Source organism: Cherax quadricarinatus, chromosome 30 (genome assembly GCF_038502225.1).
Source record: "Cherax quadricarinatus isolate ZL_2023a chromosome 30, ASM3850222v1, whole genome shotgun sequence".
Taxonomy (NCBI): Eukaryota; Metazoa; Arthropoda; class Malacostraca; order Decapoda; family Parastacidae; genus Cherax; species Cherax quadricarinatus.
The window spans coordinates 5,719,565-5,737,467 of record NC_091321.1 but is presented as its reverse complement, the minus strand read 5'-3'; the positions used below and the strand labels follow the sequence as shown (position 1 = coordinate 5,737,467).

At 43.6% G+C, this 17,903-nt stretch overlaps 1 long non-coding RNA gene across 1 annotated transcript in view; it reads right to left on the bottom strand.

Annotated features, from left to right (window-relative positions):
- The window catches only part of LOC138853448 (uncharacterized), a 387,793-nt gene extending 371,631 nt beyond the window's left edge, over window positions 1-16,162 (bottom strand). Inside the window, exon 1 of the long non-coding RNA XR_011392629.1 lies at window positions 16,067-16,162. This is a non-coding gene — a long non-coding RNA (uncharacterized lncRNA). The remainder of the gene's footprint in view (window positions 1-16,066) is intronic.
- Between the last annotated feature and the right edge of the window lie 1,741 nt (window positions 16,163-17,903).

Sequence of the window (17,903 nt, the reverse complement as noted above, 5' to 3'; positions counted from 1 at the left end):
TGGAGATAGGTATCAGCCAAGGTAGATGCACATGTATAGTCCCACACCACCTGCTTCCCATCTGTCCAGGCTTGAAGGGTGATACCATCTGGACGCTTCTGGCTGCCATCAGATCTGCATAGTTGGGGTGGCTCCCTTACTGCTGGGCATCCGGCTGTTGTGAGGCTCCTCTTGATAATGTTATTAACCTCCTCATGTCTTGCAATCTTTCCCTCGGATTTACGGCACACAAGACCATGGTACCCGAATCGGTCTGCTGCTTCACTGCCACAAATACACCTGTGTTCGGCGAGAATAGGGGCGGCAAGTCGAAGGGCAACACCGATGCGGATGGTCTGTGGGTCGAGGCGTGTGCCAAGGCTGGAGTTGGGAACAGCCAACAGAAAGTCCCCAGCATGAGGGGCTCTCACTGCCAGCAGGCGGGCTCTATCCTTCCCTGACACACTCTGAAGCATCGTTGAGGCTATATTTTCCACTATTGGACCATCCCAGTGCGATTGTTTGTAGTTGTTGGGGGGAGCAGGTCTGGTTTCTGAGCCCGTTAGATTATCCCAGATCATTGCTCCGTCAAGGAATTTTTGGTCCTGGGCTCCAATCTTGTCCCTAAGATGTTCAGGGAGAATCGCTGCTACAAGCTCTCTGGATGCAATACACGAGGACAGAAAAGCAGGTAACGCAATCTGTGATGACTTGCGGACACCAATGCCTCCTAGTCTGACTGGAAGTGTAGCTTGGTTCCACTGCCCGTCTTCTAGAGTAAGGTTAAGTACTTTCGTAAAAATCTGCCTCAGAATACTGTCATATTCGTGCAGTATAGGGTTATCATATGAAGGTGCACATCTTAGGAAATATGTCAACCTGGGCAGACTCAAGCACTTTGTGAGAAGGTACAAGGCATCGTGGGTGTCCAGATTGCCTATTCGTTGTTCCATTCTCCTATATGTGTGTGTGTGTGTGTACCGTATATGCCACCTTTATATCAACAATGTATCTCTTAAATATTCTGTACCATATTATGTAATAAAATATTCCTATTGGTAAAAAAAAAAAAATACGAAAAGATGGGGTGTTAGGGGAAGTGGAATATTCAAACGACTTGAGGAAGAAATCCAAATATTCTTCCTTGAAGCCTTTTTATCCACTTCTCCGAGGCTGTGTCCCACAATTTACGACAGAGGTGGACCCCATACTACATATTATATATATATATATATATATATATATATATATATATATATATATATATATATATATATATATATATATATATATATATATATATATAAACACACAATAGGAGGCTACTAAACGCCCTTCAGACTGCCACATCCAAAATAACTAGTCATTTTAAGAGTGACATGTCTGAACGTAGTGACGTGTTATACAGAGAGAACTGACTGGTAATCATCACTTAAAACTTTCACAGTTTTATTCAGCATTAATGCATTTGGATTATAAAATCCTGGACTTAAGTTGGGATTATAAATGGCACTAGACTGATTCAGTTCCACTTCATTTCATTTCGTTCAACCAGTTCATCAAATTTCGTTCAACCGCTGATTTGCCAGTGAAAACTTGCTCAGATTTTGTCAGTTAAAAAAAAAAAAAAGGGGAGACTGAGGTAATTATTTATTTTATTACGTTCGTGAGAAAGCGTTAAATCAATAAGAGTCATTTGGGCCTGAGAAACTGTAGAAAATAAGGCTTTATTTAAGATGATAACTGCAGTTCCCTGGATGAAGAGCCCCGTCAACAGCATTAAATGGAGAGTTGAAGCTTGAAGTAGCGGTTATTTGTGAAGGTTGTTGATCCGAGGAAGTGACGCTGCCGTCTCCTTGGCTCTAAGAGGCTCTAAGAGGCTTGCCTATCATTTCTCAGGTGATGTGACCCATACGGGTTCACCGCTCGCCCATGAATATAACCCTTATAGCCGGAACAGATGGCTGGTGACGGAGCAGTGAGAGTAATGTGGTAAACAAGACATCAGTGACAGTGACGCCGAAAACAGTGACGGTGAGACAGTAAGAGAGCAGTGACGGTGAAACAGCGAGAGAGAAGTGACGGCGAGACAGCAAGAGAGAAGTGACGGCGAGACAGCAAGAGAGAAGTGACGGCGAGACAGCAAGAGAGAAGTGACGGCGAGACAGCAAGAGAGAAGTGACGGTGAGACAGCAAGAGAGAAGTGACGGTGAGACAGCAAAAGCAGTGACAGGTGAGTGACAGCCATAAGAGAGCTCTTTGTTGATTTAATCCCCACGTGATAGTGACACACACACACACACACACACACACACACACACACACACACACACACACACACACACACACACACACACACACACACACACACAATACGAAGGTATTATAGAATACCCAAAAGTAGCGCAGTGGGAAAGGGAACTAATTATGATTGGAGTCGAGGACAGAGTCTGGAGTACCAAGCTACAAGTACCAAGCTACAAGTACCAAGCTACAAGTACCAAGCTACAAGTACCAAGCTACAAGTACTAAGCTACAAGTACCAAACTACAAGTACTAAGCTACAAGTACCAAGCTACAAGTACCAAGCTACAAGTACCAAGCTACAAGTACTAAGCTACAAGTACCAAGCTACAAGTACCAAGCTACAAGTACCAAGCTACAAGTACTAAGCTAAAAGTACCAAGCTACAAGTACCAAGCTTCAAGTACCAAGCTACAAGTACCAAGCTACAAGTACCAAGCTACAAGTACCGAGCTACAAGTACCGAGCTACAAGTACCGAGCTACAAGTACCAAGCTACAAGTACCAAGCTACAAGTACCGAGCTACAAGTACCGAGCTACAAGTACCGAGCTACAAGTACCAAGTTACAAGTACCAAGCTACAAGTACCAAGCTACAAGTACCAAGCTTCAAGTACCAAGCTACAAGTACTAAGCTACAAGTACCAAGCTACAAGTACCGAGCTACAAGTACCGAGCTACAAGTACCGAGCTACAAGTACCGAGCTACAAGTACCGAGCTACAAGTACCAAGTTACAAGTACCAAGCTACAAGTACCAAGCTACAAGTACCAAGCTACAAGTACTAAGCTACAAGTACCAAGCTACAAGTACCAAGTTACAAGTACCAAGCTACAAGTACCGAGCTACAAGTACCGAGCTACAAGTACCGAGCTACAAGTACCAAGTTACAAGTACCAAGCTACAAGTACCAAGCTTCAAGTACCAAGCTACAAGTACTAAGCTACAAGTACCAAGCTACAAGTACCAAGCTACAAGTACTAAGCTACAAGTACCAAGCTACAAGTACCAAGCTACAAGTACTAAGCTACAAGTACCAAGCTACAAGTACCAAGCTACAAGTACTAAGCTACAAGTACTAAGCTACAAGTACCAAGCTACAAGTACTAAGCTACAAGTACCAAGCTACAAGTACTAAGCTACAAGTACCAAGCTACAAGTACCAAGCTACAAGTACTAAGCTACAAGTACTAAGCTACAAGTACCAAGCTACAAGTACCAAGCTACAAGTACTAAGCTACAAGTACCAAGCTACAAGTACTAAGCTACAAGTACCAAGCTACAAGTACCAAGCTACAAGTACTAAGCTTCAAGTACCAAGCTACAAGTACTAAGCTACAAGTACCAAGCTACAAGTACCAAGCTACAAGTACTAAGCTACAAGCACCAAGCTACAAGTACTAAGCTACAAGTACCAAGCTACAAGTACCAAGCTACAAGTACTAAGCTACAAGTACTAAGCTACAAGTACCAAGCTACAAGTACTAAGCTACAAGTACCAAGCTACAAGTACTAAGCTACAAGTACCAAGCTACAAGTACCAAGCTACAAGTACTAAGCTACAAGTACTAAGCTACAAGTACCAAGCTACAAGTACTAAGCTACAAGTACCAAGCTACAAGTACCAAGCTACAAGTACTAAGCTACAAGTACCAAGCTACAAGTACCAAGCTACAAGTACTAAGCTACAAGTACTAAGCTACAAGTACCAAGCTACAAGTACTAAGCTACAAGTACTAAGCTACAAGTACCAAGCTACAAGTACCAAGCTACAAGTACTAAGCTACAAGTACCAAGCTACAAGTACCAAGCTACAAGTACCAAGCTACAAGTACTAAACTACAAGTACCAAGCTACAAGTACTAAGCTACAAGTACCAAGCTACAAGTACCAAGCTACAAATACCAAACTACAAGTACCAAGCTACAAGTACTAAGCTACAAGTACCAAGCTACAAGTACCAAGCTACAAGTACCAAGCTACAAGTACTAAGCTACAAGTATTAAGCTACAAGTACCAAGCTACAAGTACCAAGCTACAAGTACCATGCTACAATTACCAAGCTACAAGTACTAAGCGACAAGTACCAAGCTACAAGTACCAAGCTACAAGTACTAAGCTACAAGTATCAAGCTACAAGTACCAAGCTACAAGTACCAAGCTACAAGTACTAAGCGACAAGTACCAAGCTACAAGTACCAAGCTACAAGTACTAAGCTACAAGTACCAAGCTACAAGTACCAAGCTACAAGTACCAAGCTACAAGTACTAAGCTACAAGTACCAAGCTACAAGTACTAAGCTACAAGTACCAAGCTACAAGTACCAAGCTGCAAGTACCAAGCTACAAGTACCAAGCTACAAGTACCAAGCTACAAGTACTAAGCTACAAGTACTAAGCAACAAGTACCAAGCTACAAGTACCAAGCTACAAGTACCAAGCTACAAGTGCTAAGCTACAAGTACTAAGCAACAAGTACCAAGTTACAAGTACTAAGCTACAAGTACCAAGCTACAAGTACCAAGCTACAAGTACCAAGCTACAAGTACTAAGCTACAAGTAGTAAGCAACAAGTACCAAGCTACAAGTACTAAGCTACAAGTACCAAGCTACAAGTACCAAGCTACAAGTACCAAGCTACAAGTACCAAGCTACAAGTACTAAGCAACAAGTACCAAGTTACAAGTACCAAGCTACAAGTACCAAGCTACAAGTACCAAGCTACAAGTACCAAGCTACAAGTACTAAGCAACAAGTACCAAGCTACAAGTACCAAGCTACAAGTACCAAGCTACAAGTACTAAGCTACAAGTACCAAGCTACAAGTACCAAGCTACAAGTACCAAGCTACAAGTACTAAGCTACAAGTACCAAGCTACAAGTACTAAGCTACAAGTACCAAGCTACAAGTACCAAGCTACAAGTACCAAGCTACAAGTACCAAGCTACAAGTACTAAGCTACAAGTACCAAGCTACAAGTACTAAGCTACAAGTACCAAGCTACAAGTACTAAGCTACAAGTACCAAGCTACAAGTACCAAGCTACAAGTACTAAGCAACAAGTACCAAGCTACAAGTACTAAGCTACAAGTACCGAGCTACAAGTACCAAGCTACAAGTACCAAGCTACAAGTACTAAGCTACAAGTACTAAGCTACAAGTACCAAGCTACAAGTACCAAGCTACAAGTACCAAGCTACAAGTACCAAGAAACAAGTGCCAAGCTACAAGTACCAAGCTACAAGTACCAAGCTACAAGTACCAAGCTACAAGTACCAAGCTACAAGTACCAAGCTACAAGTACCAAGCTACAAGTACCAAGAAACAAGTGCCAAGCTACAAGTACTAAGCTACAAGTACCAAGCTACAAGTACTAAGGTACAAGTACCAAGCTACAAGTACCAACCTACAAGTACCAAGCTACAAGTACCGACCTACAAGTACCAACCTACAAGTACCAAGCTACAAGTACCAAGCTACAAGTACCGACCTACAAGTACCAACCTACAAGTACCAAGCTACAAGTACCAAGCTACAAGTACTAAGAAACAAACTTCACACCCAGAAGAGAGAATGGTACAAAGAACGCCCGTGGAAACCAAACATGAAGAGATGTAAAAAAAAAAACTGGAAGAGTATGGAAGAAAAAAATAAACTATGGAAAGCGAATTACGGAGGAAAATAGAGAGAAGAAAAAACAGCAACAAATGTGAATGGATGAGAAGAAATACTAAGCTACAGTTTGATAATGACGCAGGAACATCCAAATACGAACCGAAACTATTTCACAGCCACATCAGAAAAATAACGACAATAAAAGAAGTGGGTAATAAGACTGAAGAAAGGAAAATTCACGAGAAACAACGTGAAAATCTATAAGGCATTGAATAAACAATTTATCGGGGTGTTTTCAGAGGTGGTAAAAGCAAAGATCAAAAGCAATGTAACTCGATCAAAATTTCATCAGCACAGAGTCTACGAGAGCCAACAAGAAGCACTGTTTAAACCACTGGGTAAAATCTACGAGTTACTGGATACGAGACAGTTGTCAGAAATCCTGAGGACAGTGAATGGAGTCCTAGTATTAGAGAAAGGGGACAAATAGGATGTGTTAAAGCAGAGACCTGTAACACCGTGTAACACTAACACTGTGTAAGGTAATAGAGCAGATAATCAGGAGTGTGTCAGAACACTTGGAGAGGTCATGGACCAGGCCGCGGGGGCGTTGACCCCCCGTAACACCCTCCAAGAATACTCCAGGTAAGCGGCTTCGTAAATAATAACCAACACGGGTTTAGAGACGGTAAATCTTGCCTAACCAACCTGTTAGGGGGTTGAAGTTGCCTTTTCCAACACGTTTTCGACTGGCAACGAACTGGAGGTTATAAATCTGCTTACATTTGATGTCTCTCTTTAGCTGGCGAAGAAAAAGACAATGGTAGTAGCAGAAGCTTTATTTGGGACAACGATTGGAAACCCAGTGCTAGTACAAGTTTACTCTGCAGCACGTGTTTCCTTCTCGTTATCATCGGCAGATATATCTGATATTTCAACCTACTTATCCAGGATGGTATCCTGAGAGGGGGCGGAGGTCTTCACCTGGAGGGGATGACATCTTTTGGTTAGGCATCCTGAGGGGATGACATCCTTTGGTTAGGCATCCTGGAGGAGATGACATCCTTTGGTTAGGCATCCTGAGGGGATGACATCCTTTGGTTAGGCATCCTGGAGGGGATGACATCCTTTGGTTAGGCATCCTGGAGGGGATGACATCCTTTGGTTAGGCATCCTGAGGGGATGACATCCTTTGGTTAGGCATCCTGGAGGAAATGACATCCTTTGGTTAGGCATCCTGAGGGGATGACATCCTTTGGTTAGGCATCCTGGAGGGGATATGTACACGTGTGAATCTATAAATTTGAACGAGACAATCACAAGGGGAAACTTGGAGAGTGATTCTCCTAGAGTTGTATCTCGCAGTCCCTGAATACACTTAACCTGTCTGGATTTAGGTGTGAACCATGCGAACGTAAGACTAGAGGAGCACAGCTGGCGCAGGTATCGCGGTAGTTGGTGAGTCTCGCCTCTGCTACTTTGCGCCATCACAAAAAATAAAAGAGTCACGCTCTCCACTGTGAATTTTAAAATACGATTTAAAAAATCATTGAAGAGTGGAAGCAAAGGCACTCACTCCTACTACAACAACAACAACAACCATTAAAGCCACTTCCATAACGACTACCACCACCACGAGTAGAAAAAGTTACTTCCACTACTATAACAACCATCATAATCACTGCCGCCTCAGATAAACAGAGCTGTTCCCCACAAGTTCCACCACCTCAATCACTGCTACCGCAAGTAAACAAACACACCACCGCAGCAACAACCAGCACCACCACTACAACCATCGCCATGAAAACAGCCGCTACCACCACTAAGAAGGTTCTCAAAAGGATGGGTAACAACCCCCCTCCACCTCCCATTCTTATCAAGATTATCAGTTCAGATAGCCTTCTGAAGCTGGGCAGGGATCAACTGCTTGTGGCGCCCTCAACCCTACCTGCCTTCTGAGAGAGAGAGAGAGAGAGAGAGAGAGAGAGAGAGAGAGAGAGAGAGAGAGAGAGAGAGAGAGAGAGAGAGAGAGAGAGAGAGAGAGAGAGAGAATTACAATAAGATTTGATCTATGGAGAGGAGGATGGTAGCTTCAGTTCCTAGGATCTAGAGCACCTCGTCGGCATTAAGACATCGCCAGTGAATTGGCTGGAGTTGAGCTCTAGCTCTCCTAAGTGTGCACGCCTAATTGTGGTTGCAAGGGTCGAGTCTTAGCTCCTGCCATGCAATGTGTCTGCAATGCCTGTGTACTTGTACGTGTATGTGCGTGTACGTATGCGCGTGTACGTGCGTGTGTGTGAATGTCCATTTGCATGCAGATGAGCGTGTACCTTCATGGGGGGATCAGGGAAAAAGTCACAGGGAAAAGAAGTCACAGGAAAAAGAAGTCACAGAGAAAAGAAGTCACAGGAAAAAGAAGTCACAGAGAAAAGAAGTCACAGGAAAAAAGTCACAAGAAAAAAAGTAACAAGAAAAAAGTCACAGGAAAAAAGTCACAGGAAAAAAGTCACAGGAAAAAAGTCACAGGGAAAAGAAGTCACAGGAAAAAGAAGTCACAGGAAAAATGTCACAGGAAAAAAGTCACAAGAAAAAGAGTAACAAGAAAAAAGCCACAAGAAAAATGTCACAGGAAAAAAGTCACAAGAAAAAGAGTAACAAGAAAAAAGCCACAAGAAAAAAAGTAACAAGAAAAAAGTCACAGGAAAAAAGTCACAGGAAAAAAGTCACAGGAAAAAAGTCACAGGGAAAAGAAGTCACAGGAAAAAGAAGTCACAGGAAAAATGTCACAGGAAAAAAGTCACAAGAAAAAGAGTAACAAGAAAAAAGCCACAAGAAAAATGTCACAGGAAAAAAGCCACAGGAAAAAAAGTCAGAACTCAGCTTAACCTAACGTAAATAAAATGTAACTTTTCCTACTCAAAATTGTAACTTATTTTCTGTGACCTCTTTTCCCTGTGATTTTTTCCTGACACCCATGTGGGTGTGAGGGCGTGAAGGCTCACTACTGGCGCAGCGTACTCGAGCACTGACCACACGTCAGCGTACTCGAGCACTGACCACACGTATGCCGCTTGTGAACCATTATTCAGATTCCTGAAGGTAAACAAGTTAGCAGGACTCGAGTCCTGGAGGTGACAGTCCAGTGCCTGTACTCTGAGGGGTGGAGATATGCTGTAGTATCGACACGCCTCTGGCAAAACAGTGATGGAGTGAGTGATGATTAAAGTGTTTCTTCTTTTCGGTCGATGTGTAAAAAAAAAAAAAATGGGGGTTTATGTACCTCAGACGAGAAGTTTGGTTGTGAAGTCCTCCTGCGGGCCCTTTTACCCACTTCTAATTCTGAGTTGCCTTTTCAAGTGGTACTCTTCCTCTTCATCCTATTCTCCTAACCTTGCATTTACTATGGTTGAAGTTCAGTAGCCACTTGTTGGACGGTATCTAATTGCTTGTCCAGGTGATCTGTAATATGCTGTATTTTCCCTTCTGTTATTATTCTCCTGTGATTAGGCGACCACAAATCACACCGGCATCAATTTCAAGGGGCGAGAGAAACATCCATTGTAATCTGGAGGACTTGAGGGGATTGCGGCTGCTGGTCCTAGAGGTGCTCCGTCACGACCTTTGTTACGGGAGCTCAGGATTTTACTACTGGGGTCCGCCCAAGGTTGTCCAGCCATTGTCTGGGGCCCCTTGAAGGACAGGTCGGAGAGTGAGTCATCCCTGGCAGGTTGGAGGAGGGTCCTGGAGACCGGCAGAGATAGTAGAGGTGACAATCCTTAGGCAGGTGATTTAGAGGAGAGTGTAAATGGCGTTTTACTATCCACTGCTGCTTGGTTACTTGATTTGGTCTCCCTCCCTCTGTCCTCCATCTCCTCCTCCTCCTCTTCTCCCTCCCACCTTTACCCACAACACCTGCACAAGGTGAACACAGCAGTATAGCTACATGCAGACTTTTAATCACAGGCTGAATACCACCCTCCTACGCCCGCTACAACTTACCTCTCCCAGATCCTATCCCACCCAATTTCCCAAGGATCACCCTCCCTTCCCATTCCCCAACTCAAAATCCAACCCCCTACCAATTCCCCCCTCCTCTCTCCCTATCCCCTACCTCTTCCAGCCTCCTTATCTCACCCTTTTTCTCCTCGGGCCTTTCCCTTCGTCATGATCTCAACATCTAACGTATTTTCCGGCATATAAGGCGCACATTTCCCCCCAAAAAAGTCTTGAAAATCAGCCTGCGCCTTATATGATCAGGGTCAGGGTGAAGGGTACGTTACGTTTAAGCAGTTGCTTACTAACGTTACGTTACAAATGATTCCAAACATCGTCATACCTCATATGATCGTGCGCCTTATATGCCGGAAAATACGGTACTTTGCCTAGCCAGTTCTCATTGACACTGACTCCAAGATGGAATGTTGAAGGTGAATGCGTGTTGAGGAAGTGTTGGAGGGAGGGAGGGGGTTGGTGGAGAGTTGGAGAAGGTTGGTGTATGATGAAGGAGGTTGGTGTATGATGGAGGAGGTTGATGTATGATGGAGGTTGGTGTATGATGGAGGAGGTTGGTGTATGATGGAGGAGGTTGGTGTATGATGGAGAAGGTTGGTGTATGATGGAGGAGGTTGGTGTATGATGAAGGAGGTTGGTGTATGATGAAGGAGGTTGTTGCATGATGGAGAAGGTTGGTGCATGATGGAGAAGGTTGGTGCATGATGGAGAAGGTTGGTGCATGATGGAGAAGGTTGGTGTATGATGGAGAAGGTTGGTGTATGATGGAGAAGGTTGGTGTATGATGGAGAAGGTTGGTGCATGATGGAGAAGGTTGGTGTATGATGGAGAAGGTTGGTGCATGATGGAGAAGGTTGGTGTATGATGGAGAAGGTTGGTGTATGATTGAGGAGGACTAAAGGGGTCTGAGGTGGTGGGCAGCTGGAGGAGGACTGAAGGATAGTAAGGTGGTGGGCAGCTGGAGGAGGACTGAAAGATAGTAAGGTGGTGGGCAGTTGGAGAAGGACTGAAAGATAGTAAGGTGGTGGGCAGCTGGAGGAGGACTGAAAGATAGTAAGGTGGTGGGCAGCTGGAGAAGGACTGAAGGATAGTAAGGTGGTGGGCAGCTGGAGAAGGACTGAAGGATAGTAAGGTGGTGGGCAGCTGGAGAAGGACTGAAGGATAGTAAGGTGGTGGGCAGCTGGAGAAGGACTGAAAGATAGTAAGGTGGTGGGCAGCTGGAGAAGGACTGAAAGATAGTAAGGTGGTGGGCAGCTGGAGAAGGACTGAAGGATAGTAAGGTGGTGGGCAGCTGGAGAAGGACTGAAGGATAGTAAGGTGGTGGGCAGCTGGAGAAGGACTGAAAGATAGTAAGGTGGTGGGCAGCTGGAGAAGGACTGAAAGATAGTAAGGTGGTGGGCAGCTGGAGGAGGACTGAAGGGGTCTGAGGTGGTGGGCAGCTGGAAAATGTTCATATCATTCTCCTCGTCTCCATATTTTGTTTTTTAAATTCATTTTCATGGTAAAGCTCTCAGGGTTACTCTTTCTTCATTTAGAGAGAGAGACAGGCAGGGAATCAGTATGTTGTGTGTATGTACTCACCTAACTGTGGTTGCAGGGGTCGATAATCAGCTCCTGGCCCCGCCTCTTCACTGATCGCTACTAGGTCCTCTCCCTCTCTGCTTCCTGAGCTTTGTCATACTTCGTCTTAAAGCTTCCGCACTAATCTCTTGTGAGGAATTATGTCGAAGGCCTTCCTGCAGTCCAGGAAAATGCAATCAACCCACCCATCTCTCTCGTGTCTTCTGTTACCTTGTGTGTGTGTGTGTGTGTGTGTGTGTGTGTGTGTGTGTGTGTGTGTGTGTGTGTGTGTGTGTGTGTGTGTGTGTGTGTGTGTGTGTGCGCATGCGCGTGTACATGCGCGTGTGCGCGCGCGCAACAATAATGGCAGACGAGGTTTCAGATAATAAGAATGGATCGTCAGCGGCGACTTTTAACTACTTCCTAGATAATAGTTTTTTTTTTTTTTTTTAATTTTTTTTTGGCCCATAAATTTGAGTGCGTGGATGAGGGCGCGGAAATGTTCAATTAAACTGCTTAATTGGGTAGTTAGAGGCTGCTACCAAGGAGATTACAAGGTGGCCTTTATCAATCATTGAAAGATGAAGAGGCGGGTTGCAACAGAGAAGAACTGGAAGAAATATTGGATGCGCGCACACACACACACACACACACACACACACACACACACACACACACACACACACACACACACACACGCACACAACTTTAAGAAGAGGTACGATACAGTTCTTAGAGCAGGGAGAAAGTGGATCTGGTAACGATCAGCAAAGAGGCGGGGCCAGGAGCTACGAATCGACCCCTGTAACCACAAATAGGTGAGTATCTCTCTCTCTCTCTCTCTCTCTCTCTCTCTCTCACGCACACACACACAAAGCGGTGTTGGCAAACTCAGCACACAGTTTCAAGAGCAGATACGAAGCACAAGAGGCCAGAATCAGTGATGCAAATCAAAAGTAGTTTGAGAAGCAGAGCAAGAAGACAACTTGAGCCATGCAAACACAGGAGAGGTGATGGATAAGAGATAATGTGGTGGATGAGTGAGGAGCGAGGTGGTGGATGAGTGGGGAGCGAGGTGGTGGATGAGTGGGGAGCGAGGTGGTGGATGAGTGAGGAGCGAGGTGCTGGATGAGTTCGGGGGTGAGGTGATAATTGAATGGGGAGAAGTGGTGAATAAGTGGGAGAGAGGTGGTGGGTAAGTGGGAGAGGAGTGATATATGAGTGGGGGGGGGGAGATGTGATGCATGAGAGGGAGGAGAAGTGGTTGAGCAGGGATAATGGATTGCCAGAGACAGACGGATGGTGGATGCACGAGAGGATGTTCAACCACTCTGCAAACTGTTCTCACTGTCTAAATAGAGTATCGATCTCACAGTAGGACCTAAAATACTTAACACACACTTTGCATCTGTCACGGCAAGAACACTTGTTTTCCCCCACACACAACTCCCCTCCCTTATTTTTTCCTTATGTTTTTTTTTTAAATCTGTTAAATTCTCTTCAGGAAAATTCCTTCAAGCTTATTTACACGGCTCTCAACACTTTTGCAGCTATCTGGAGTCTACCTCGAGGTCGTTCTGGGGGTCAACGCCCCCGCAACCCAGTCCTTGACCAGGCCTCCCAGTGGAACAGGGACTGATTAATTAATGATCAAAATGAACGTTCACCCAGTCTGGGGAACAGGTGAAAGACACTCCGAAGACCTGGCAAGTACTGGGAAGGAAAGAATTGCGAAACGAAGAACTGGAAAGTGAAGGGCAGGGAGTGATTTGATGGGGCAGACGTTGACAGTAGTGATCTTCGTTGCCCTCGTGACATGTCTGCTGGGGATTTATCATTTGGAATCACTGGAGCCACTCCAGTCACTCCGCGTCGCTTTCTTCGACTCGTGGATGACTAAGACGCATGTGCAACAGTTGGGTATCTTTACTGTTGAAATGTTTCGCCTATGCGGTAGGCTTCTTCAGTCAAACAGAGAGAATAGATTGTAGGCAGCAGAAGTGAAGAGGTAAAGATGATGTAATCAGCCAACAACCTTGGAGAAATAGTGTGAAGTGGTCAGTCTCTCAACCTGGAGAAGAGCCCAACTCTATGGTCTGGAACTATATGAAGCTGAAGCATGAGAATGGAGTCTTAATTACTGTCGAAGGTGACTCACGGAAGTCAGCGGAGCATATCTGTATAGATGTGACTTGTGAGTATCTCCACGAGTGGCGTGTAAACAATAATGAGAGACTTTTCGGTGTTTCCTCAGACACCAAACTCAAGAACCACCGTGTCCTCCCAAACACCGAGGGTAATCTCTCGTTTATTACTTGCACTACACTAATGTTTCAGCAACAAACTCGACAACAATTGCAATGTGACCTACCAAAGCCAGCGCTGTAAAAGCCATTACTGCTAGTTGCCAACAAGCAACAGTACCTCCACTGGAAAGAAGATATACTGCTCGGGTTTAGTAGGTTATCTTCGGCTAAATCTATATACTTCAGCCGAAGATACTTAGCAAAATCAGTCGTAGCTCTACTAAATAAAACTTGTCTATCTATGGAGGGCGGCTCTTGGGACTACAAGCTCTTCCAGTAATTTAGGAGCTTGACTGAGTTTAAAGGAGGTGTGAAGGTTCTCTGTACATTTTCCAATCTGCAGTTTCGTCTGCCTTGAAGGTAATCGTTAGTACACAGCAATACTCCAGCCTAGAGAGAACGAGTGACTTGAAGAGTATCAGTACTGCCTTCGAATTTCTTGTTTTGAAAATTCTTGCTATCCAATATTAGAGGTTGGATAACTAAAACTTTCAACAACAGTTTGACCGATCAGGCCAGCAACCAGGAGGCCTGGTCTGGGACCGAGCCGCGGGGCGGTGTCCTCCGGTAGCAACTACAAGTAACCTACAGGTTTATCTTATCTTGTCCGCTTTGTTAATTTTGATTTTTTTTTTCATCCATTCAATGGTAATATATACAGCAAAGCATCGTAACTGTATAAAGCAGAATAAAAAGCTGTGTAAGACAACCATTAGACACAAAAGAACCATTAACATACACGAGAACCATTAATATGCACTAGGGATACTTGCCGTTAATGCAAATATCTAATCAGCCAATCGCTTCGCAGCACTTCAGTGCCAAGACTCACAGAGACACGGTTAAGAGGTCCAGTTGTCGTTCAGATCGAACATCATGCAGATGGTCGGGACAGAAATTGGCGTAAACATCCGAGATGTAGTGGAACGGTGCCAGAATGATTATGGTTTGAGTATCTCAGAAACTGTAGATCTCCTGGGATTTTCAGGCACAACAGTCTCTAGAGCTTACAGAGAATGGTGTGAAAAACAAAATATCTGGTGAGCGGCAGTTCTATGGGCGAAAACGTCTTGTTAATGAATGAGGTCAGAGGAGAATGGCTAGACTGGTTAAAACTGACAGGAAGGTGACAGTAACTCAAATAACCACTTGCTACAACAGTGGTATGCAGAAGAGCATCTCTGATCACACAACATGTCGAACCTTGAAGTGGGGGGGTAATAGCAACAGAAAACCAAACCAGGTTCCACTCCCGTCAGCTAAGAACAGGAAACCCGAAGCTACAGTGAGGATTGGCTCACCAAAACTGGAGAATCGAAGATTGGAAAAACGTCGCCTGATCTGACGAACCGGGATTTCTGCTGCGACATGCAGATGGTTGGAACAGAAATTGGCGTGAGCCTCTGAGATGTAGTGGAACGGGAGATTCGCAGCATGAAGATGCAGCCGACAAAGCTGCAGCAACTGCGTGTTGCTATCATGTCAACATGGACCGCAAACTCCAAGGAATGTTTCTAGCACCTTGTTGAATCCATCCCACGAAGAATTCAGGCTGTTCTTGGGGTAAAGAGGGGGAGGCCCTACCCAGTACCAGAAAGGTGTACCTAATAAAGTGGCCACGGAGTATGCAAGAGACCCACTAACGTAATAAAACTATTAATAAAACAGAATCAATGTGTATCAGAATTATATACAAATAAAAATATAGAGAACCAGAATAATATTAGGTATTACCTGAATTATGTATTTTAGTTGAGGTGGGGAGGAGCATCCCGTGGACAGGATTTACACCTGACTGTTCACGATAATTGACAGGAGGAGAATCGTACATTGTTGTGTCATGTCACTTTGAACAGAGAGTGAGAGGAGGAATTCATCTCATTAACACCCGAGTCACACACCGGTTGATCATTTCTCTGAATAATGAAGATTCTGAGGAATTTACCCTTCCGTGTCTTGGGTACAATGTAATGCACGAGTCTGTTTTGGAACACGTTTTGCTCAAGGTTCAGCCTCGTCAAGTCTGCAACTTATCCGCTTGATGAGTAAAACACATTTATAATACTAGGCATTGATGTTGACGAAACGTTTCGCCTGTGCTGGAGGCTTCGTCAGTCGAATACAGAGATGAATTATAATCCTGGCAAGGGTAGCCGAAGATGATAGGTAATCTGAGGGATCAGTCCCTCAGCCTTGATGAAAGAAATCCTAGAAACAATAGATGAAGTGGTGAGGTGGCTGGGTTAATCATCAATCCTTTAGCAACAAAAGCACGAGAACAGAAACTTACATGCCGCAGAGTGAGGTGCAGTAACTTGAAGATAAGGTCACAGGAGAACAAGGCCCAGTGACCTCGTCGACTTGTCGCCCCCAGTCGCCTTCGTATCCTTCAACTGTAAAAGAGAAAGGAAGATTAGTTGGCTTTGATCAAAGTAATTCTTTTCCTCCTTAGCTGAGGCACCTTTGGTCCCGGTGAGGCCTTTGTGATTCAGTTATTTGGGCTTAAATTTCCTATCCTTGGATGTAATATGAATTCCTCCCGTAGTTCAGTTGCTACCGCACTCGGCTCACACACTGAGGTCTGTGCTTCGATCCCCAGTACAGGTGGAAACATTCGGGCTTGTTTCCCGAAGGCACCTGCTGTCCCTGTGCACCTAGCAGTAAATAGGTACCTGGGTGTTAGCTGGCTTGTGTGGGTCGCATCCTGGGGACAAAATTAACCTGATTTGCTCGAAATGAACATTGTTATTATTATTACTGTCTGAAGTGCTATATTATCCCTTCGAGTTTAGCGCCTCCTTTTAATTATAAAATTGAAATTATAAAGTCATTTAATATGTCACTGTACCTTCATTAAATGACCTTTAATGACGGTCATTCAAGAAGATACATTCTTTGTATATAAACTGTTCCTATCTGTGGATACACATCAAGGGATGCTTCACAATGTATAATTTAACGTAATAAATACACACCACTCGGTCTCTACACCTTGTAAAGAACATAAGAAAGGAGCAGCACCGTAGCGGGCCTACTGGCCCATGCTAGGCAGATCCAAGTTACTTACTGGCCTAAACCAGTCAGGTCCAAGTTACATCCATTTAAGAAGGAAGGAGCACCGCATCGGTTTCAACAGCACTTGTGTGCTGGAAGTGCTTCGGAGCATACCGATTGTTTTATCTAAAACCTCGTCAACGAGGTACACGTCTGGGAAACTGCTGGAAACCCAGAGACACCTCTAAGGGAATATATCAGCTCGTGCAGGTGTACAGCCTGACCAACACATGTGTACGATACTTGAAAACAGCCACGTGATGAAATGGTATGACACCTACTTAGAGATTAAGGAACAAGGAACCCTCGGAGGCAAACGCCCAACCAAACCAGCAATGATCTTTCAAACACTGCTGTACGGAACAGGAACAGCGTCATCATTCTGTTTACTTTTTCCAGGGAACGTGTGGTACCTAACCTTTGCTAAAAAATTCACTGAATTTCTACCCAAGTTTCAGTCTGTTCCTGAAGTGGACTAGCATTTAAAGATGATTGTATAACGAAAGGTGTCTCAAATTCATGTAGCCGCTGGTACTTTATTTGCATATGTATTTCCTTGTTTTAAGATTTTCATATATATATATATATATATATATATATATATATATATATATATATATATATATATATATATATATATATATATATCATTTATGTTAATAAAACGTTAATGATCTTGTACCAAAAGATTCTTAGAAAACTTACCTAACCTTATTATAACAAGCTCAATTTACTTTAGCCTAATCCAACTAAATATATGTTAGATAAGGTTACAATAATTTAATAATAAACAAACACAATGAAATATATTTTTTTCGTTAGGTTCAGAATAATTTTTACAAAATTATTGCATACACAAACTTTCGCTTGCTTTATTCAGGAAGAAGAGTGTTGCTATTTAAGCCAAAAAAGTTTTACCTATTCGGCACGACACATACAATATATATATATATATATATATATATATATATATATATATATATATATATATATATATATTATATATAATTTAGTTATACGCAGCGGTAAAGTAATAATTTCATCAGGTTTTGTCTAATTACTGAGCCATAATT